The 24,624-nt window shown below is 37.6% G+C and overlaps 1 long non-coding RNA gene and 1 pseudogene across 1 annotated transcript; both read right to left on the reverse strand.

Annotated features, from left to right (window-relative positions):
* Positions 1-224: 224 nt before the first annotated feature.
* On the reverse strand, positions 225-2,032 carry LOC105162328 (uncharacterized; annotated as a pseudogene).
* Positions 2,033-15,442: 13,410 nt separating this feature from the next.
* On the reverse strand, positions 15,443-17,841 carry LOC148788145 (uncharacterized). The gene is made up of 2 exons (XR_016065577.1): positions 17,479-17,841; positions 15,443-15,695 (listed from the first exon to the last, which is right to left on the reverse strand). It is a non-coding gene; the product is annotated as an uncharacterized LOC148788145 (long non-coding RNA).
* Between the last annotated feature and the right edge of the window lie 6,783 nt (positions 17,842-24,624).

Below are 24,624 nucleotides of genomic sequence, written 5' to 3' on the forward strand. Positions count from 1 at the left end.
AATGCATCATCACAATTTTCCGACAATAAAAACATAAAAAAAAAACAACCATCATGAATTTCATTTCACTTCAAAATGGACAAAGTGCATTCACTGAAGCATTTTACAACTAGATTTCCATGCCAACAACTATACATCCAAAAATCCTAATTTGCAACCATCAGTTTTGCAAAATCCATCACCAAAACATCACAAAAAGGACAAAATTGAACCACAATTGCACCTCATACATTTCCTATGGGCTTTGATGTTCCATCAGTATTTCCATCTTTTTTCTTGGTTTGTCCTGGCCTATATGAGTTAGCCAAACCCTTGATCAGTGAAAAAATAGATGGATTTCTCTCTGCACAACATTTTCTCTTAAATTGGGAGGACTGATTTGGAGCATCTTGTTGTTGTCTCTTAAGCAATTTACTTGAAGAAGATATTGGTTTTTTTTTGCTTTCTAAGAGCTTTACTTTTCCCATCTTTGAATCTTCAAAATCATGCATCCCTGGCACTGGGTGGATCATGTGGCTGTATACATTTAAATACACTTCCTTCTTGAAACATTATCAATGAAATCCTCTACTTTCAGCCTATGATAATCAATTGCAGCAATGACATGACAGCAAGGATATCCCACAAGCTGAAACATGCCACAACTGCAAAACTTCTCCTTGAGGTAGACTATGTGGTTTTGCATAAAATGCATTACCTCGTATTTGTCTTCCCCTGCCCAATAAGGAAAGCAGTTTCTACTTTCCAGCCTTTGCACTTCAGTTTTCTTCATGGTATTAGGACAAACAACCCCCTCGTATTTTTCCATCCCCTCTCTTTTCACTTGAATTCTTCCCATGAACTTATTTCTTATCCATTCAAACATCTGAATTATTGGTAATTCCCTTGCCTCCAGGATAATATGATCGAAGGATTCGTTCATGTTATTCATAAGCACATCACACTTTGTCTTAGTTGGGAAGAAACATCTTGCCCAATGCACTGGAGGTATTTCAGCCAACCATTCGTATGGTGTTTGTTCAGCATCTTTTTTTGGGTACATTTTTTCAATCTCAGCCATTGTTTTCAAGTGTTGGTTAACACTGTAAGTTGATGCAGCTTTCCAAAACATCTTTTTTAGTTGTTGCCCTTTAAATTTTTCTTTAAAATTATTATACATGTGCCTTAAACAGAATCTGTGTTCAGCCCTAGGTGCCAGTTCAGCAATGGCCTCTAGTAACCCCTTCTGCCTATTTGAAATCAAGGCCCATCCCCTCTCATTTTGTAAGCCTATATCTCTAAGCAAAAGGTTCAAAAACCACTCCCAACTATCATATTTCTCAACCTCTACATACGCAACAGCAATTAGATAAATGTTGTCATTTGGATCCCTCCCAATAGCAGCCAACAACTGCCCTTTGAATAACCCCTTCAGAAAACACCCATCCAATCCAATTAATGGTCTACACCCCTCAATGAAACCATCTCTCATGCCTCTCAGGCAAAAATACATTCTTTGTAAAACAGGTGGATTCACTTCTTTGTTCAGCTTCATTATTATAGAGCTCCGTGGATTATGTTTGACTACTGTATGAAAGTAGTCATAAAGTCTTGCATATTGCTCTTTCACATCACCTGTTACCAATTTGAGAGCATGTTTTTTGGCGCTATAAACTTTATGAGTTGAAACATCAATCTGCAATTCTCTTCTGACTTTGTTCTTCAATGATTGAAAAGACTCATTTGGATTGTCTTTTACAAACTTTTTAATTATTTTACCAATGTACTTGTAATTGACTTGCTTATTTTCAACTTTACGTGCACAGGTATATTCTCCCTTAATAGACTTTATCTGAAATGTTGTGGATTTCATGACTGAAGATGCCCTCAACTTCCAATTACACCCATTTTTGCATGTTGCAATTATCAAGTGTTTTTCATTTTTCACCAACTTCAAATCCCATCCCCTCCTCACAGCCCAATCCCTCAGCACATCCCTAAAATTGGCTCTTGTCTCAAACTTCATACCTACTTTCAAATCTAGTTCAGCCATATTCATCACCTCATCCCACACTGGACACCCATCTCCCTCATCACCCAACTCTTCATCTTCACAATCAGTGAACTACTGTCCATCTCCCCTACTAGTCCCTTCATCCCTCTCATTTTGTTGCTTTTGCTGTTTTTTTTCCTTCTTTCTCTCATTAAAGACCTTAGAGTCTTTAGCATTGTTCTTGTGTAATTTTCAGGCCTACTAGTGAAAATATCATCATCCCAAAGACCCTCTAAATCCTCTAACATCTATGAAGGGCAATCAAAAACTAATGATGAATAGAATCTGACTCATCATTTCCTTCCTCTTCCTCAACCCCTACTTCCTCACCCTCTGCACCCTCATTTTCACCATAGGCCCCATCCTCAACACCTACACCCTCATTATCACCCTCAGCCCCTTCCTCAACCCCTTCTTCTTTACCCTCTACACCTTCATTGTCACTCTCAACCCCATCCTCCACCCCTACATCCTCATTATCACCCTCAACTCCTTCCTCAATCCCTACACCTTCATTATCACCCTCAACCCCTACACCCTAAAAAACAAACGCTGTACTCTCATTTTCAGCCTCAATCCCTTCCTGATTTCCTGTTTGTTCAACATTATATTGTAACAGTGGCACAAGTTCTTCACAATGAAGGACATCACCACTAACATCTATAGACAACAAAGAGCCTGTTTTTTCTTCAATGTAAATTGATATAACATTACAACCTTTATAATCTCTTAATAACTCTCTAATACCCTCATCCCCTTCTAACTTCTTTATGGACATTTGTAATGTTTGTTGAGGAAGTGAATAATAAATTACTACATTACTACCCTTACCCCCAGCTTTAGTGTACATTGTTCTTAGGTTATCATAGAATAATCTTTCTTTATCAACCCCTGGAAAAAAGACAGTATACCCCCAACATATCTAATGGTTGGTACCCATTCTATGAGCCCACCTAACCACACAAAAAAGTCTGCATAGTTCTCCCAAAACCATTTTCTGCAAATTAATTAAGAAATTAACTTAGTCATAATACATAAAATTAACAATGAAGTATTATAGAAACTGTAAAAATTTTTATGATTAACCAGTAATACACAGTAATGGGGGGGGGGATAAAAAACAGTAAAACACAAACACTCGAGGAGGGGGAGTCCAAAACCAGTAATACACAAACACTGGGGGAGGGGGGGACCAAAAACAGTATTACGCAAACAATGGGGGGGACCAAGAATACCAAACAGTGAGAATAGCAAATGAATTCTGGAAGAGCAAATAGAATACCTAATAAAAAGTTCGCATATAGTCAATATGCATGCTAACTAGCAGTTTTTCCACCCATAGGAAAGATAATTATCTGATTATTAGAATACTTTGTTCCTGTTTCACTTTAGCTTGGTGGCATGCTCTATCATATACTTGTTTTATAGGTTCCTAATTAAGTTTTGTTATTTAAAACATACATATGCTCTTCCATGATTATTTTTTTATCTCAAAACCAAACTGAAATTTTCTTTTTATTCTTCTCATTTTCTTGCAGGTATGCAAATTGTTTCTGGAAGCAATTGAAAAGAAGCAGTATGGTTGGTTTTGGATTTGCCCAAATAGTGGTAAAGAATGCCACTACAGGCATGCACTTCCTCATAATAATTTCATGCACTGAAATTATTATGGTGGTAAAGATGCCACTGCAAGCATGCTCAAATGAAGGCGCTGTTGGAGGAGGAATCTAAAAAGATACCCATTGAGGAAGAGATAGAAAACCATGTAAAAATTTGGTAGATTCAGTTGAAGTTTCTAATTTATTAATTTTTTTGTAATCTCTGCAAACTAAAATAGAAAAATTTCTGTAATCTCTGCAAGAATTACAACAATTTCTCAAAAAACATAAAAAAGTTTAAACTTACCGGTTCTTCTTCAACCACAAACGACCTCTCCTCTCCTCGACCACAAACCCTAATCTACCTGTTCTTATTCTACCTGATGGCACAAAGAAAATGCACTATATATTGGTGAGGTGCACTTGAACAATGAGGTCGCACTCACGCATATCCTCTACATACCTTCCTTTTTCGTTAATTTGTTCTCTGTTGCTCAACTCTGAGGTAATAAATCTTACCTTTTCCAATTCACTAAGGCAAGTTGTGTTTTGCAGGACCAGGTTACTAAGAGAAACTTGGTTATAGGGTTCCCTTCCAAAGGCTTGTATCTTATCAGGCAACTGGCCGTTGACCATGCTTCCTTTTCCAAGCTTGCAACCTGCGACCTACTGTCATAATGCCACCTCTTCCAATTCTGACAATTGTAATGTTTTTTTTTTGGCATCATAGACTAGGTCACCCCCAGTCATTGCAAGTGTCGAAACATATTCCTGAAATAAATTTAAACAGTGATGCGTTGAACATATCTTGTGAGATTTGTCATAAAGCAAAGCAATCTCGAACTCCTTTCACTTGTAGTGAACCTCAATCTACTGCTCCTTTCAGCCTCATACATGTGGACCTTTGGGGTCCTTATAGGACCCCCACACTTTCAAACTGTAGCTATGTTTTAACTATTTTGGATGATCATAGTTGCAGTCTTTGGACTTACCTTCTCCACCATAAGTCCCAGGTTGCTTGTACCTTAAAAACATTCGTTAGCCTTATACATAACCAATTTAACAAAACTATCAAGGTCATACGATCTGATAACAGATCTGAGTTCCTCAACTCTAGCTATCGCGACCTTTGTAGTACCTTTGGAATAATTCACCAGACTACCTGTGTTTATACTCCTCAACAGAACGGTAGGGTTGAAAGCAAACATCGTAACCTGCTTGATGTTGCGCGAGCTCTATTGTTCCAAGCCTATTTACCCACAAAATTTTGGGGCGAGTCCATTCTCACGACCTACCTGATAAACAGAACGCCCTCTAAACTTCTCCATTGGAAGACTCCCTTCGAACTTCTTCATAATTCCATACCTTCTTATAATCATCTTCGCACCTTTGGGTGCCTTTACTATGCCACCAATACTAATCCTCATAAACACAAATTTGAACCTAGAGCTCTCAAATGTGTGATGATAGGTTATGCCACAACCTAAAAGGCATACAAGTTATACAACCTCGAGAATTAATGCATTTTTACATCTAGAGATGTCCAGTTTTATGAAAGTCAATGCCCTTACGCCGTCTCAAAAAGACCTCAACGACCTGTCCACTCCCTGTCATACCTTCTCATGCTGATCTCCTGATCGATGAGCCTCAATCTCCTCCACCCTCTACTTCATCCACTCCAACTAATCACTCCCCTACTCCAACTTCGCCTACCACACCTCCTGTGCAATCTACTCGTAGGTTCACTCGGAACACCCAGAGACCTGCCTGGCTTGATGATTTCGTTTGCAATACTAGATCATCTTCCACTCCTCATCTTACCAACCTTGCATATATGTCTTTTCTGGCTTCGTTTTCTGTTTTGCAGGAACTTAGGTCGTTCTTAGAGGCAGTTGAGCATCAAGAAAGCAGAGATGCGATGTGATACGAACTGGATGCCTTGGAGAAAAATGATTCTTGGCATCTAACCACCTTGCCCGAGGGAAAGCGAGCAATTGGTTGCGAATGGGTCTTCAAAACCAAACTGTGAGCTGATGGGACAGTGGAATGCTATAAGGCTCGATTAGTGGCAAAAGGCTTCACGCAGGTCGAAGGGGTTGACTATGTGGACAATTTTTCTCCAATTGGTAAAACTGTGACGGTGCGATTATTTCTTGCAGTTGCTGCAGCTCGTGGGTGGCCTCTACAACAGTTAGATATCAACAACATTTTTTTGCACGGACACTTGGAGGAGGACATCTATATGACCCCACCTGAGGGGTACAATGTGGAACCACATTTGAGCTGCAAGCTGACGAGGTCGCTATATGGGTTGAAGCAAGCCTCTCGTCAATGGAATGTGGAATTCACTCTTCGAATTACTGCCTATGATTCCGTCAGTCAGCGCATGATCACTGCCTTTTTGTGAAAGATACACCCACAGGACCAATGGCGTTGCTGGTATACATGGATGACATATTGATCACTGGTCCTTCTCAGGTCGCTATTCAGGAAGTGAAAGACCACCTCCACTCCTTGTTCACGATTAAGGATATTGGGGATGCTCGCTACTTTCTCGGACTGGAGATAGCTCGCAGTGTTGATGGTCTCTACGTTTCATAGACCAAGTATGCTATGGACATCATTCGTGACATGGGTCTGAGTCAGTCAAAATCGGCTCCTACCCCTCTTCCTCAAGGTTTAAGACTTCACTCTACTTTCGATGACCCGTTTCCTAATCCTGATTCATATCGGCGACTTGTGGGGCGTCTATTATACCTTGGATTCACTCGTCCAGATATTTCACACTCGGTTCAACAATTGAGCCACTTCCTCACAAATCCTTGTGACTCCCACTAGCGGGCAACTCTCCACGTGGTTTGCTACCTCAAAGGCTGTCCATCTAAGGGGTTATTTTTTCCCTCAGACAACCCCTTTGTGCTGAAGGCTTATTGTGACGTAGATTGGGCGACCTGCCCGGATTTCAGGCGTTCGCTTACAGGGTTTTGTATTCTTCTTGGACTTGCTCTAGTATCTTGGAAGACAAAAAAGCAACCAACGGTGTCCAGGTCCACTACTGAGGCCGAGTACCGCAGTCTTGCAGCCACTGTCTGCAAACTGCGTTGGCTCACATACATCCTAACTGATCTTGGTGTTTCTATTTTCTACCTATCGACTTATTTTGTGATAATAAATCAGCTTTACACATTCTGGCCAACTCGATTTTTCATGAACGAACAAAGCATATAGAGCTGGATTGTCATCTGGTTCGCGATGCCTATAAAGAAGGTTTCGTCAACCCTGCATTCGTGAGAAGTTCGTTCCAGCTAGCCGATCTATTTACCGAGGTGCTACCTTCACCTTCTTTTATTACTATGCTCTCCAAGTTGGGTTTGTTCTTGATCGAACCACGTCCAACTTGTGGGGGGCTGTTGAGAGTTCAACTTCTCGACCAGATTGCCCAAAGGTTGCTCAATACCAGGTCGCTAGTCTTGAGGTCGTTACACTTGACACATCGCTAATTGTGAGGCCGCACAAAATTCTGTTACAACTTCATTAGATACGGGATAGATTCAGCTTAACTGTTTTTGTGTTTTCTGTAACAACTTTTATTAGTTTGTTAGAGACAGTTATACCAATGTGTATTTATACCCCTTGTAACACTTCATTTATAGATGATGAATGATATTACAGAAAACGGAAGAGTTTTTTCTCTTCAATGTCTTGTTCTTGCATTCAATCTTATTTTGAATACTTGGAATTTAACACACCGTGGACACCAAGTTTGCTTTATACGCTGCATTAACCAAGTTTTGGGACCTCTACTTTCCAGCTGCCTGACTAATTCCTAATTGCCAATTGTGAGTGTAAGGCTAGTGAGCCGGATGCTTCTTCCAATATTCCCAAAAGCCGCCTCGTGAAGCTACAGTCAAACAATAAATGCATGTGGGTTTCGTTTTCTTGTTCATCATTGGTGGGATATGTTTTAGCATTAAAATCCACATTTAATTTGAGTATTTTAGAATTATTTGATTGCATTGATAATTAAATTATGCAGAAAAGAGTCAGAAAGCCCAAATGAAGCTGGAAAATGATCAACAGAATAGGAGATAAAAACATATTTCAGCACTCAATAGAGCACAATCATGCCTTATGGGATGATCGAAGTTGTTTGCGGGAAGCACTCATTAGGAAAGTTTTTATGGGGAGATTTCTTTCCTTCTAGATGGTAAAGACAAAAATGGAAGGAGAAAAACACCCTAATGTTGTAGATTTAAAGGGGAAGAAAAGGAAAAAATGATTCGGATATGTGCAAAAACCGCACGGGTGAAATAGTTCCTGGATGTGAGATCCCCTGTGGGGCAAATCCTTTACAAGCTTCAAGATGGGAATCTGCAAAAATATTAGCATTTTGATGCCTAAGTCAATACGCAATTTTGAGATGAGAACATTAAAAAGAAAAGATACAAAAATAAGATAGCAAGCTATATTGGGAGAATGAGTGGGATAAGTGTGTATGGCAGAGATTTCTTGTGTATGGTTTGAAAAAGAAAAAGCGTCCGCTCACTTGAAGGGGTTAAACCTGTTCTTATACTCGTTTCCTAACGATCAGGGAGGCAGTTGCTAATGTATAAGTCTCTTCAAAATTGTAGTTTTGGTTGGAGTGGTTCAAGGGAATCCACTTTAGATGAGGAATCACGACTAAATAAGAGTCCTGTTCTTCCGAGGGTCTGGCCACGTGGACATCCTTATCACTTCTTGCTCGAGTAGTTTTTAGCCATCTGGATAAGTGCTCTTCTGGTGGACAAGGTGGCATTGGGCCCCCTGAACTTTCGGGTCAGCAGGTTTCCTCCTAGTCCCCGTCTCCATGGGCCCTAGTTGGGGGAAGGTTCCTTAGAGCCTTCCCAAGGCCTCTTGTTCCATTAGCTTGCTATTGGACTGGTAATTGAGTCGCAAATTGGGCTTGGAATCTTAGTCGCCTTTGCGTTTGATGTAGGAGGAGCACTGGTCCGAAGGCTTCCCTGATATTCTCTTGGTAAGATCTGCATGTCTCAGGGATATTGGTTTCTCTTCAGATCTGTGACTTGGCTCTTTGATCTGTACGATCCTTATGTAGATGTGGGAGGATCTTATCCATCTTTTGGCTCAAGAGATCTATTTTCATAGGTAAATGGATAAATCTATTTTCATAGTCTTGACCTGTATTTTCTGGATCTCTCTTATATTATGAGAGGTTTTTGAGGTATGAAGCTCGAGGTCTTTCCAATTAGTTCCTTTTGTCATTTCTAGTTCCTTTGTCATTTCTTCTATTGCGTGGTATTGAATAAAGATACTTTAGAAAATATGGTATCAAAATCGCAAAGTGCCTTATAGTATGGCACCAATTCTAAATTTAGCCTCTTGTTAGAGTTTCACTAATTTTGGGATTGAACCGCGGCTATATAACACCGAGGATTGGCAGGGTTGTGAATAATGTAAGTGTCTTCCTTGTGTTGACAATCTAATTTTTTTTCCTATTATTATGTATTACTACCTCCTCTTTTGCTTTAAAGTGTTTCCATCTTTTAAGACTCAGAATTTTTTCTGGTTATATGCTTAAAGTGCTTGTCAATTGATACCTTATATGTAGAAGTTAAAACTGAACAAGCAGAATGGAAAATCTTGAATTTACGTTGCTTTGACATCACAAGAATGTACAGATATATATACTGCTGAAGTGCAGTTCAAGCCAAGAAACAGTTGGCCCCTCTAACAGCTAGTAACCAGAGGAAAAACGTTATACAATTTATAGACAAGCATAAACGCAGTTTTATAAGTGAAAGTGCGCCTAATGTTTGTTGCTAATATTAATAAAGCTGTTAGTGTCATACCGTAGGTAGCAACTCTAGGCCTTCTTGAACTAATGCAATCTTATTTTCTTCTTCAAGCTTTGCATCTGTACGTCCTTCTTCATCCTCAACTACTGTACCAGAAAATCTACTTTTGTCTTCAACACCCCCCCCCCCCCCACGTCCCCCCAAGCTGGACTTGGGACGAAGTCAATCTAGCCCAGCTTGCCAAGTAAGGAGTGAAAGAGGGGTCCTGGCAATGGCTTTGTAAAGATGTCAGCTAATTGTTCCTTTGAGGGAACATAGGAGGGTGCCAAGAAGCCTGATTTGTAGTGATCACGCACCAAATAACAACCAATTTATAAGTGTTTAGTGCGTTCATGGAACACTGGATTACTAACAATGTGTAGGGCAGCTCGATTATCACAGAGGAAAGGGATAGGGTGGAACTGAGACGTGAAGATCCTGTAGGAGTGTTGTAATCCGACCAACTTAAAAGTTGTAGAGCCCATGGCTCTATATTCGGCTTTAGCTGTTGAACGAGAGACAGTGTCCTGCTTGTTCATTTTCTAGGAAATCAAAGCAGGTCCCAAGAAGATGCAATAGTCTGTAAGTGATCTTGAGCTGTCTGGGCAAGCAGCCCAGTCAGCATCACAGAAGGCACGGAGCTGAGACTGTGTGCTTGAGGGGAAGAAGAGACATTTCTTTGAGGTTACCTTGAGCTATTTGGCCAAATGCATTCCAGTGTTGTTTACACGGTAATTGAAGGAATTGACTAGATTGTTGGGTGGCATGTGAAATATTAGGTCTAGTGAAGCTTAGATAAAGCAACCTTCCAACCAACCTCTTGTATGATGCTGGATGAGAAAGAGCATCCCCTAGATCAGATGTAAATTTAATCGCTACTGGATGTGGTGTGTTGGTGGGCCTCGCAGTAGTCAATCCTAAGTCTGTCAGTAGATCTCCTATGCATTTGCATTGGGTGAGTGCCAATCCTTGTTGTGATCTTGCGATCTCAAGGCCTAAGAAATATTTAGCAGGTCCAAGATTTCTGACTGTGAAGAGCTGGTCTAAGTGGTTGATTGCCTTGGTGATCTGAGTGATCGATGATCCTGCAAGTAGGATGTCATCAATATATAATAGTAAAGCAATAAGGTATGAACCTGTAGATTTTGTAAAGAGACAGTAATCCTTCTTGGATTGATAGAAACCAAAAGACTCAATTTTAGATGTGAATTCATAGTTCCACTTGCGTGATGCCTGTTTGAGGCCATATAATGATTTCTTGAGCCTGCACACATGACCTGGAGGGACTGTATAACCCTCAGGTGTTGTCATGTATATTTCCTCATCTAAGGTGCCATGTAGAAAGGCATTGTTGACATCAAGTTGGTGGATGTGCCATCTTGCTGATGCAACAATAACAAGCAGTGTTCTCATTGTTACCACTTTGGCAACAGGTGAGAAACTCTAAAAAAAATCTACTCCCTCCAAGTGGTTGTAGCCTTTGGCAACCAATCTTACCTTATGTCTATTAAGAGATCTATCAGAGTTCAATTTCAGTTTGTAAACGCATTTGCAGCCAATGGCTTTTCTTCCAGGAGGTAGTGCCACAAAATCCCATGTTTGGTTGTTTTCCAATGCTCTAAGCTCTGTTTCCATTGCTTGCACCCAGTCTGGTAGAGTGGCAGCATGATGATAACTAAAAGGCTCCTACAAAGTGGAAATTGAGGCAACAAAGGCAACATATGTAATGACAGGAGAGGACCGATCAGTTGAAAAATCACAAATAAAGTCATTTAACCATGGTGGCTTAGATGTGTTCCTGGTAGATCTTCTAAGATCCTGTGCTGTGTATTCTAAGATAGGAGGTTCCTCACTAGGATTTTTTTTATGATTGTCATTCGTAGCTATATCTGTGTTACAGTCAGCAAGTGAATCATGTAATGGTAATGGAAGTGAGGTTGTAATTAGATTTATTTGTTCCTCTTGATATGGAAAAATGTTCTCATGAAATATCACATCTCTACTAACCTAAGCAATCTTTTTATCAATGTCATATAACTTATATTCTTTTTGTCCATGCATATATCCTAGAAATACACACTTTGTTGCTCTAGGATCAAACTTTAACTTAGCTGGGAATGTGTTAGTAGCATAACATAAGCAGCCAAAAACTTTCATGTGTTTGTAATCCACAGGTTTATTATGCATCATTTCATAATCTAGAGTTGGAGTAGGCACTCTATTAATGATATAGGTGGCTGTAAGAATAGCTTCAGGCCGAAACCATTTAGGCAATGAGGATTGGAACATAAATGCTCTTGCAACTTGAAAGAGATGCTTGTGTTTCCTTTCAACTATGCCATTATGTTGAGGAGTGTATACACAAGTTTTATGATGTATGATTCCCTTATTTCTAAAGAATTCTTGGCACTAATTGCTTAAAAACTCATTACCATTTGTCAGTCCTTACAACTTTAATTTGTTTGTTAAATTGTGTGTTCACCATGGTATGAACTGAAGTCAACAAAGATGCAACATCTGTTTTATGCTTCATAAGAAAAGTCCAAGTACACCTACTATGGTCATCCACAAAAGTCATTACATATGTACACTGTGACAAAGATTGCCAATTATATGGTCCCCAAATGTCAATATGAACAAGATCAAACAAGTTTTCAGATATACTGTCACTAATAGTGAAAGGAATAAGATCACTAATAGTTTTCAGAACAAGACCAAACACCACAACTACTAATTTTGTCTTGTTTTCCCTTTAACAAAGGGGTATGTGAGAGTACATTGTGTGGTGTGTGACCTAGCCTTCTATGCCACACATCCAGATCAGCCACAATAGAATGACAGAAAAAATTATCTAAGTTTGTTTTAAAATAGCTTATAGTTTCCATTTTGAAGGATACTCCATCCAGGATGTATAACCTTCGTATCATCTTACCTACAGCCAAAATGTCTTTAGTCTTGTGGTCCTGCAGCACACAATGAGAGTTAGAGAAGATAAATGAGATAGATGAGGAGCTACACAATCTGTTTTGAACCGTCTGTAGGTAAGTGGTCCTGCAACACATTTCCTATCTGTTCTACTGATTGTTTTGAACCGTCTGCAAGATGAATATATGATTTAACTGTAGTGCTAGTAGTTGCTTCAAAGAGTCTTTTATTCCTGGACATATGTGCAGAGGCCCCACTGTCTATGACCCAAACATTTTCATTAAAAATATTGCATACCTCATCTGATAAAGATTTACCTGAGAAATCATAAAAGTCAGCTTGTGTATTCAGTTGTTTTTGTCCATTTTCTGCAAGTAATCTTTGAACTTCAGTCTTGATTAAATCTGAAATCATGTCCTTACTAATTGAATGTTCCACTGCAGTTGCTTGTTGGTCTTGTATTTCTGCTGTGTTGAAAGCATGCCCTGTGGTTCCTTGACTCTTTTTCTTATTAACTAAAGACTTATACCACTGAAGGTAGCCATGGATCTCAAAATAAGTGTTCTTCAAGTGTCCAGTTCTGCCACATTCCTGACAGATCATGTTCTATTTTACTGCTTGAGTTCTCCTCTTTGGCATAATTCTTGGAACAAGATTCATGTTCTTTCTACCTTCTCTTATCTGCATTGCCATGTTCTGCATACTGCTTGTGATTTCAGCATTTATTTCCCTTTGTTTCTCAACCATCAAGATCATGGAATAAGCCTTGTTTACACTTGGCAATGGTTCCATCAATAATATTTGATTTCTTACATGATCAAAACTGTCATGTAATCCCATCAAGAACTGCATAAGTTGATTAGTAGTATTTATTTCTGTAAAAGTCTTGGATGCACCACATTCACATTGTGGCATTGGTCTGTGACACACTTTCATCCCATAGCTTCTTTAATTTCCCAAGTACGCAGAAACTGAGAGATCCCCTTGAGAGATTGATGCTATTTCCCTTTGTAATTGGTATAGCGTAGGTGCATTACTCTCTCCAAAGTGCACTTCCAATTCCACCCACAGTTCCCTAGCAGAGTTTACATACAAGAAACTCTTTACAATATCTTTGGATTTGGAGTTTAGAATCCAAGAAGTGACCATGCAGTCATTTCTTATCGACTGCTCATAGTCATCCGCATCTTCGTGTGGTTTGAGGCTTTTCCCACTGATGAAACTTAGTTTCATCTTGGCCCCTAGTGCTACGTCAATGGACCTGCTCCAAGAAAGATAATTCTTTCCATTTAGTACTGAAGAAACCAGACACATCCCGGGATTTTCTGTAATCTGCATCTTCATCATTTCTGATTCCTCGATTACTTTCTTCTATTTACTTGGTTTCTCTTCAAAATCGACCATGTATGGCTGTATCAGTTCGTGATAAAAAAAGGATCAGAAATATGGAAGAACCATAAAAAATGGCTCTAATACCATGTAGAAGTTAAAATTGAAAAAGAAGAATGAAAAATCTTGAATCTACATTGCTTTGACATCACAAGAATGTACAGATATATATACTGCTGAAGTGCAGTTCAAGCCAAGAAATAGTTGGCCCCTCTAACGGCTAGTAACCAGAGGAAAAACGTTATACAATATATAAACAAGCATAAACACGATTTATAAGTGAAAGTGCGCCTAGTGTCTGTTGCGAATATTAATAAAGGTGTTAGTGTAATTTTGTAGGTAGCAACTCTAAGCCTTCTTGAACAAATGCAATTTCTTCTTTTCTTCTTCAATCTCTGCATCTGTACAGACCACCTTCTTCGTCCTCAACTACTGTACCAGAAAATCTGCTTCTGTCTTCATTGACGCAAGTTGTGGTTCTTGGTAGTGAGTTGGATTTTTATTAATGGGGTGAGATATTTTTTGTTATAATTTTATATGTTTTCTAGGAATTGAGTCTTTTATTCTTTTACACCAAAAGTGGGACAGAACCCCAGATTAGGCATCGAAGAAGGCCTATCTTATTCAATATCCACTGTTTAAAAACATGGGGAAATTTTAAAATTTGTAGCTTGCAATGGTGTTTTATTTTCAATACAATTCTCATTCTTACAACAACTTCATTGTTGTGTATTTTAGTGCGTCAAACACTTTGTCTATCTGCCTATTGCTCAAAATTATGTGCAACATGTACCCTGAAAATGAAGATTGTCATCAACCATCTAGAGCAGCTTAAATTCAAAATCCAGATCACATCCAACAACCTAACATTCGTCGAACGAGGATAGAATCCTTTGCTTATGTATTTGTGGCATGAAAGTCGTTGTGAGAACGTCTTAGACTAGTACTAAAATCGAAAGACGTTCTTGGGTTGCCTCGGTAATGGGGTGTGTATCACAATGTCTAGACTAGTTGCACCATTGCTCAAATCTCAATTATTATTAACAAAAAGGTTGTTTGTATTGTGACAATTGTACCTGTTGTAGGGGACATATTGCAGTATACTCTAGTGGGTTCACTACAGGAAAATAAGCTTTTAATTACGATGAGGAATTCGTAGTAGAAGCCCGATATTCGTAGCAAAAACCCTTTTGCTATGAATTTGCTATGAATTTTGGTCATAGAAAATACAGGCGTAGCAAAAGTTTCGATATAGATAAAATTCGTAGCAAAAGGTATTTGCTAGGAAAATATATAACTTTTGTTACAACATATATTCGTAGGCAAAGAAGAGCAAAAATATCCACCTTTTTGCTACGATTGTCCATTTGTATCCATCACATGTGTATTTGCTACGAAAATTCAGCTTTCATTACGACGACAAATTCATAGCAAAAACAACGACAAAAAGTATCACTTTTTACTAAGGAACTCTACTTGTTCCAACAAATTAACTTTTACTACGATCATTTTGCTATAGCAATAAAACTAAATTTATTTTGCATTTTTTATGATAATTATCCCGATATATTTTTCAATATTTATTATTTTTTAATACTTTGTATTAACAATGGAAAGTATTCTTATACACAACTAATATTTGTACCAGCATTGAATAACACAACTAGTCAATCAACATATGACTAACATATATTATAAATCTAATAAGTTGACATGAAGTATAATATTCTAATTCCAACATGAACAAATATACCGACAACTAAATAATTGTGTAAGTATCATTCGATGCTGTAGACATTACACAATTCTTAACCTTGTCCATAGCTAATCCAAAAATGCATAGTTGCATACAAAAACCAACCATACATGCAGGACAAAAAGTATCTCCTCGATCAACTTGTTTCATATCTTCGTGTCCTAAAATATAACCACAAAATCCAAATAAATAAAAGTAAAACCAAAAAGTACACAAGTAAAGAAGAACTTTCATGTTGTTCAAATCAAGAACAAAAAAAGAAAAAAGGAAAAAGACAATGATAGTAAGTTAAAAAAAGAGAGGAGTTTATACCATCACTAATGAGATGGTTTAAGTAGTTCAGACAGACATATATGATAAAGTACTTGAGATAATTAGTCAAGAATAAGCATAGAGTCTCATAGAAAGATGGGTATTAATCTAACACACAAGAAAGGGTATCATAGAAAAAACTAGTCATACCTATCAATCCACACAAAAAGTAAACATTAAAAAATAAAATAGGAGTATGATTCTATGAAATAGCTTGCATGCTCATTGATGCAAATCCGGAAAAAATACAAACAGAAAACCAACAACAATAAATAATCATATTCGTCTCGATTAACTTACTTGATGTGAAGAATTCATAAATACTGCAGAAACCAAAAATCTTAAATATTAGTCAAAACAATGTCGTTCTGTATGTTTTTCAAAATTTATAAATAACAACTTTTTTCTTACAACAATAATTTCTCAGAAAAAACATTAAACGACCTCATTTTACACTAATTTTTGCTACGGGTATATTTTGTAGTTATTGACTACCTATTACTATGCCATTTTTTTTGTAGCAAATGTTTTTATAGCTAAAAGTAAAAGCCCATTTTCTTGTAGTGGTCGACCCTCCATGTATCGTTACTTGACAAAGATTGTCTTGGACTTACTGAATCGCATTTTCAATTTTGAAACTTTGGTTCCGCGATATGAACAATGTGCAATACAAAATGATGCTCGGCATGTTTAGGTTAATTCTTTGGTTTTGTTTGCATTTATATCTCTATTTGCCACTATTTTATACTATTATAGTATTTCTTGAAGTTAGATACATGCACGTCCCTATAGGATCAATATGGTCATATTTTTGAATTATTGTAGTTGTATTTTGAGAAATTATGCCTAAATGTTATGTATTTGGCAGTTTGTGGGGCTGTTAAGAAATTTTGTAGATTAATATGTGAACAAAGTGTACTATGTTCCAAATGTTTATTTACGAACCATAGTCCCTAATTTTTCTTTTTGGTGGTCAAGGGTGACATTTGAACGAGGGCGCTGTGGAATTGTGTGGATGTGTAAATAGAAAAAAAGACATCATTAATGAAAGGAGCTCTTAATTTCAGTAAATTCTTAGTGATTTAATTGAAGCCAAATGCTGCTTAAATAAAAGTATAAAAACAGAGAAAATGAGAGGCGGGAAAATAACAAACTCAACTAACAAACTCACTTCCTAACTACCGTGGCAATTGTACACCAGTAAAGCGGCGACATGACATAAACAGTAAAAACGTGACAATTTTATTGACAAACTGACTAACTAAACAACCTTCAGCATTTTCGATCTTCTACACCCTCCTTCAAGTTGGAGCTTGAGGCAATTGGACTAAGCCCAACTTGGAAAGAACATGAAGGAAAAAGCAGTAACAAAGACAACTTTGGTGGACACATGAGGCAACTGAAGACGGCTAGGAATATAGGTACGAGATATGAAGGTGGCTTTCTATTGATTGCAAATAAGATAGCAGTTGATGTTGATGCGAGTTTTGTATAGGCCTCGAAAGGTTAAACACAACAGAAATTAGAATTACAATACAATATTATAATTAGGTATCAAATTACTCATCTCATTGCTACTACAACGAGGATCTCATGCAAAAAGGAGTCAATTGAATTGTTTAGGATACCAACCTTTGGTGCACTTCTTTTTATGTAGGTGATTTAACGTTCTCAAGAACGAACCTCATTCCAAACCAATGTGAAAACAGCTACTAGTTGCTCGGCAAGTTAGACGGTGTTGGGCTATTCTTCATGGTACGAACACAAGTGTCTTTCCTTTAAAGTTGATCCACACCACCTATGACGAATCTCCTTTAACCCTATGCTAGTAGGCGTTAGAAGATTATGAATGGGAGAAGACAAGAGAACTCGTTTCTCTTTCAAAAGAATAAGAGCAAGAGAGCAAAGAGAGAAAGAGATCAAGAGAGCATCAACTTAGTCCTTTGATTTTTAGGAAAACCTATTACTAAATCTTAATTTGAAGGCAAAGTTCAAAATGTCTTCCTCTTCTTCAAAAGAGGAAGGCAAGTTTGATTCTCCTTCTTGAAAAGGGACAAAACTATTTTGTCATATTATGAAGAGGAGTACAACTTTACTTCTTCTCAAGAGGATAAGTTCAACTTTGCTTTCTCTTCTTAAGAGGAGAAGTTCAACTTTGCTTCCTCTTCTTAAGAGGACAAGCTCAACTTTGTTAAGAAGAGGACAAGCTCAACTTTGTTTGTTCTTGTCAAGATGACAAGTTCAACTTTGCTTCTTCAATAAGACAAATTCGACTTTGTTTTCTCTTTTCAAGAGGACAAGTTCAACTTTGCTTCATCTTCTAAAGAAGAAAAGTTCAACTTTGCTTCTTATCAAGTAGACAAATTCAACTTTGCTTCCTCTTTTCAAGAGGACAAGTTCAATTTTGCTTACTCTTCTCAAGCGGACAAGTTCCACTTTGCTTCCTCTTCACAAAAAGACAAATTCTACTTTGCTTCTTTTTAAGAAGACAAGTTCGACTTTATTTGTTCTCTATAATTAATCAAATTAATTATTTTTAAGAATTTCATCATGGATTTGTATGTGACCTTTTAAGTTCACTATTCAACTAGACTTGGGCCTATGTCATATACCATTTACTCAACAACTAATTTGGTCAAATTAATCACCTGCAATTAACTCCTAAATTAGAGGGTACCCGTCCACCATGGGTGGCCACCTAGGAGTAGTATATGGCACTGGAGAATAGGTGAATTTTCATGAACTTGAAAGATGTGTATGCCATACAGATACGTTCGCTCCATCAACCTATCTTCCTATCAAAGTTTAGGGTATGGAATTCGTAACTGGTTCCCATCTTGGACTTTGATATCTATGTATCTATTCTATTTGTGTGTCTCCACAATCAACAAAGGAAATCCCTTTTCCTATTTGATTGAAAACTGTGGCCACGGATTTTTGGAAAGTACACAACATAGAAAACATAGGAGATCACCATCAACTCATGTAGGCGATGAATCCTTTCTTGGAACACACCAACCTCCATGCACATTCTGACTGTACTGATACAGGGCATTTTGGTAAGCCTGTATTTATGCCACATTACCCGCGATCAAGATACAGTAATCCCATATACAAGGCTACTGTGGCTCCTCAATTCAAAGGACTAATTCCTATACTATCGTAGCCAAGGATTTCTGATCATACCGATCATGTCTTATTGGCTTTCATATCACAACTCTTGTGAGTTAATTCAGTGAATTTGATAACTCGTTATCAAGCACCACTAAAGTGCGCAGAAATCATGCGTCACTCTTTATGATTCAATGCAAATCTCTAAGAAATCATGGTCAATGCCCCATCTTGACTAATTCATTGACTTGGAAAATTTAGATGAAACCATAGAGATTGATTTCATGACCGCCATCCTATGCGCGACCCAACCTCGTAGTATCATGATCTTTCAACCAAATACATACAAATACTGTATAAAGCATAAGATGAAAATGACCAAATAAAAATTCTCAATATTAATATATTATTGAAAAAGATCATTTAGAATTAATGACAATAAGTCAACAATTCTAACAGTTGAGATGATTGGTACGTTTATGGAACACATGATTTGCAGTAATATGGAGAGCAGCTTGGGTATTACACTAAACAGGAATTAGGTTACAGATAGGAATTTGAAAATCACGAATGTAGGTGATCCACTGAAGTTCACATATGGTGGATGCCGTGGCCCTGTACTTAGCCTTATCAAATGAATGGAAATCGTATTTTGCCTTTACGTTTTTCAGGATATCCAGGACAATAGAAAAATATGTAATATCTATTAACTGAGTGCCTGCTATCCACATAGGTGGCTCATTCGGTATCATAGTACGTGGAAAGTTGTAAAGAGCTGCAGATGGAAAGAGGAGAGAAATAGGGAGAACCCTTTAGGAAGCGTACAACGTGTAGAGCTGTTGCCTAATGTTGATCTATCGGATGTTGTCAGAATTCACTAAGTTGTAGAGTGGCAATTGATATTTTGACATGGTAAAAGTAAAGATACAAGAGTTTCCTTGTCAAATGCCTGAACCTGTCTGGTTTAGGAAGTAATGCGCCTTGGTCTTTGCTGAACTTCAAACCTTGAGAGAGAGGAGTAGAACATGGTTTAGCATCATTGAGATGTAAGTCAAAGATAATATCAGGATGTATTTGTGTTGCAAAACCCTAAGCCCCTCAACCGAACGAGAAATTTCTAACCCCAAATTGTACTTCACATATCCCAAATTCGTAATAGTGAAGAGGGCATCCAAATGGGATTTAACAGCTCCAACATTGTATTCTGAAGTCCAAGTAATGAGCACATCATCGACCTAAACAAGGAGGGTATGGAAATGAGCTCCATAGTTCATAAAAAATAAGCAGTGGTCATGTGCCAATTATGTGAATCCATAGGCTTCAAGCTGAGAAGGAAATTCAGAATTCCATGGGTGAGAGGCTTGTTTAAGCCCATACAAGGATTATTTTAGTCTGCAAACAACTCTGAGGTAAGGTATTGGATATCCATCAAGGGGCTGCATATAAAACCTTCTCATCAAGGTGGTCGTGGAAGAATGCATTGTTTATATCAAGCTAGTGTATGGAAAGAATGAATTGAAGTAATGCCCAAGAAAATACGAATGTAGACAACCTTGGCAAGAGGTGAGAAGCTTAGAAATAGTGAACTCTCTCAATCCGATTGTACCTTTTAGCCACCAAACGGGCCTTATATATATCAATGCTCCTGTCAAGCTTAAGTTTCAGTTTATATATCCATTTTGAATCAATTTCTCATTTTCTGGCTGGATGATTGATCAGCTACCATGTATCATTTGTTTCAAGTGAAACCAACTCCTAGCCCATAACCTCTCTCCATTTTGCAACGTCCTGAGCTTGAGGAAAAGATTTTTGCTTCAATAAAAGAGACAATTATGCAACAAAAGATAGGTATGCAGCTGTAAATGTAGAGGCATGATTGAATACAAAGTCACTAAGCTATGCGGGTTTGTGATGAGGCCTAGTAGATCTTCTAAGAACTGGAGGAAGCAATAATAGGAGAATCAACATGATCAAAAGTGAAATTGGTTCTGGAGGAATGGAAATGGGATAATGAGGAGCAGTAGGTGTAGACATTGGGAATATGAGATGGGTTAGTGTGAGTATGAGAGGTATCCATGGTAGGAAAAGTTAAAGGTATTGATTCTAAATCTGGAAGAGGCAAAGAATTGAATGGAAAATGATCTTCATAGAATACATCTCTGGATGCAAATACTGAGTGAGTGAGCAAATCATACAATTTATATGCCTTTTATAATAACAATGAAGACAAAATTGCTAGTTTTTTTTTTATAATTTATCTTTGTGAGGTGTTGGTGACGAGGACAAACAACCAAAGGTTCTAATTTGGCTATATATAGGAGGCTATTTATGTAGTGCTTCAAAAGGTGTTTTCCATTGTAGGAGAGAAGAAGGAGCTCTGTTTATAAGTTAGGCAGCTGTTAAGATTGCATCCCACCAAAATTTCTTAGGTAGACAAGCTTGAATCATTAAAACTCTAACAACAATTAAGAGGTGTCTGCGCTTACGTCCCACCAACCCATTTCATTAAAGGATATAGGGAGTGAAAGTTTGGTGTATGATCCTAACTTGGAAAAAAAGGGATTGACAGTCTGAGCTCAAGAATTTAGGGCCATTATCTGATCTAAACTAGTTGGTTTTGGTGATAAATTGAGTAGACATCATGTTACTGAAATTCTGAAGTATGAAAATGGTTCGGGATTTATGTCTCATAAGATAGGTCCAAGTTACTTTAGTGTTGTCATGCACAATAGTTAAAGCCAGTCAAGGTGGGGATGTTTATATTGACCCCATAGATCAACATGAAACTCAAAGACAATCTGGACTAGTTTGCAAGTGGACAAACAATGTAAACCTATTTATTCTTTGATTTACAAGGACCAATTCCAAATTTTTTTGGAAAGCTTTTAATGAAGGGTCACCTAGCCTTACATGCCACCAATTTATATCACAATGTTCAACATGAGATACTGAAACATGAAGTTCATTCATACAATTAGAATGCATTTTTTTAGAAAGAAAGCAGGAGTCAATATAGAGTCTTGATATCTGCCTTGCAATCGTCAATGTCTTGCTAATCGTCTAATCCTTTAAAGTACAATGAGTAGAGGAGAACTGAAGTTTCATATTAAAGTCAGCACACAATCTGTTTACATATAGTAGATTGTTCTTAAACAAGGCACATAAAGAACATGCGAGAGAGTGAGGCTATTGTGGAGGTGAATGTGCTAGAAGTGTGTGACGGTTTGGTGGATCCATTAGGAAACTTGATTGTAAGAGGTGTTTTTAGTGGTTTGAGTGAAGAAAATAAGGAGTGATGTGCACACATATGATAGTTGCACCACTATCTCTTATCCTAGAGTTAAAATCTAAGTTTTGAAAACTAGAATGCAAACTCCATACCAGCATAATTTTCAAGGTTTGTCTCCTATTGCTGCTCCATTGATGGTCCTCTCCTAATGAGCCTCATTAGTTCCATCCTTACCACTACATAAATTGAAGAAGCCTCTGAAGTACTAGCATCATTCTCATCATTCCTCTTATCAAATTAAATATGAAATTACCTGCCTTTACCATTGTTATATTGCTTATGCTTTCAATCAGCTCCTTGTACTAGTGTGGTACTCCATGAGCTTAAAGCAAGTACTCCTGTGATGCCCCGGTTTGTTGCAGTTATAACAGCTCAAATTTCATCTACCATTTGATTTCTTCTTGAAACTTATTTTGTATTGACCATTTTTTTCCCACCATTTGAACCAACAAACATTGCTGCAACTTCAGTCTCAGATGATAGATTCAAGTTAACCTGTCTTTGTTTCTCAACACGAAGGATCATGGAGCATGCTCTATTGATGTTAGGCTAAGGATCCATCACAAGGATTTGGTTACGTACATGACCATACTCCTCATTAAGCCTATAAGAAATTGCATGACTTGGTGAGAACAAGAATGTTCAACAACATTTTTAATAGATCCATAGGTACAATGACCCAGGTGCAGTGAGGCACATGTGACAAATGTGTCAACTAATCCCACAGTTTTTTAAGTTTAGTAAAGTATGCCACTTCAAAAAGAACTCCCTGAGATGTAGAAGTTATCTCACAATGCAATTGGTACAAGAGTGGACCATTGCAATCATCAACCTTTTTTCCAATTCATTCCAAAGTTCATGTGTAGATTAGAGTATTGAAAAGCATCAACAATTTCGTTTGAAATGTAGTTCAACAACCATGAAGTAACCATATAATCAACTTTCAACTACTGATCATACTCATCAGATCCCTCTCTCGGTTTAACACACTTACTAATCACAAAACCTAGCTTCACTTTCGCCCCTAGAGCAATGTGCACTACCGTACTGCATGGCAAATAATTCTTTTCATCCAAAGGTGTGGAAACTAGGACCTTCCCTGGATGATTCCAAGCTATGGAGTTGAAGCAACTCCAAGTATTCTAGTTTAGCGCAGTAGTGTTCTGGTTATGCACAACAACAACTTCACCCATACCCTTAGCATTTGTTACCATTACCTATGTTGTTCAAGAGATCAAGAAACTACCAGGATCAATGAGTATTCAGAAACCTATACATAAGCTCTGATACTATATGTTATTGTGTGGAACTTTAAACAGAGAAAAAGACGCCATTACTGAAAGGAGCTCTTAATTACTAAAAATTTTAAATAATTTTATTGAACTCAGATGCTGCTTACATACAAAGGTGAAAGCATAGGAAATGGGAGGCCGAAAAATAGCAAACTCGGCTAACAAACTAACTCCCCTAACTACTGTGCAGATGCACACTAGCAAAGAGCCAACACAGCTTATAAATACAGCATCAGAAACATAATATGAAAAAATTCTTTCAGTTGCAAACTGACTAACTAAACAACTAAAGAACCTTCAACATCTTCAATCTTCTATAGGCGTTCTGGTTCTCAATACTCATCTTCCTAATTGGGGTTGTACATCGAAGAAACAACACATTCAGAAAAAATTGTTGAAGTCGTGACAAGGGTTAAGGCAATATTTTTCCTATTCTTTTTTTATTTGAATTTTTCACAACTTATTTGGATGTTTGTTCCTTATTTGTCCAAGAGCTGCTTGATACAATGCATTTCAATTAAAAGTTTCAATTTCAGCTTATAAAATCTACTCTAGCTAAATATTTTGTGGTATTTTGTTGGCATAATCCCCAAATATATGAATATGGAAATGGAGAGAGTTTATATTTGACGATATGCATTATAATCCACAAAAAAAGTCCGGCGACCAATTCTTCTTACCCTGCTTGTTGGCCTGAAAGAGAAGTTGCACCAAAGGATTTAGGATTGAAACAGTGGAGCAGATTTCTAAAGAAGTCTACCAAGGTTTGACAAATGATTTGGACAGTTTTTACAAATTGGAGGGCATTTTATACTTTTCCACAATTAGACATCCAAATAAGAATGCAAGGTAAATAGAAAAACAACCTAATCAATGCATATATGGTATCAAATGTGCTAATAGAAAAATCATACAAACTGTCAAATAATCAGTAATCATAATGTTCATTACATTTTAATTCATACAATTTTAATCACATCACAATAAGTAAAGGAGACCTAAAAGAAAATAGGTGACCTTCCCTATAGTTGGAGTTAGAGTCAAATTTCTGCAATTTTTTTGGGGGGGGGAGGGTGTGGAATTCCT

The sequence above is a fragment of the Sesamum indicum genome, linkage group LG5 (genome assembly GCF_026168435.1).
Source record: "Sesamum indicum cultivar Baizhima isolate 11 linkage group LG5, ASM2616843v1, whole genome shotgun sequence".
Taxonomy (NCBI): Eukaryota; Viridiplantae; Streptophyta; class Magnoliopsida; order Lamiales; family Pedaliaceae; genus Sesamum; species Sesamum indicum.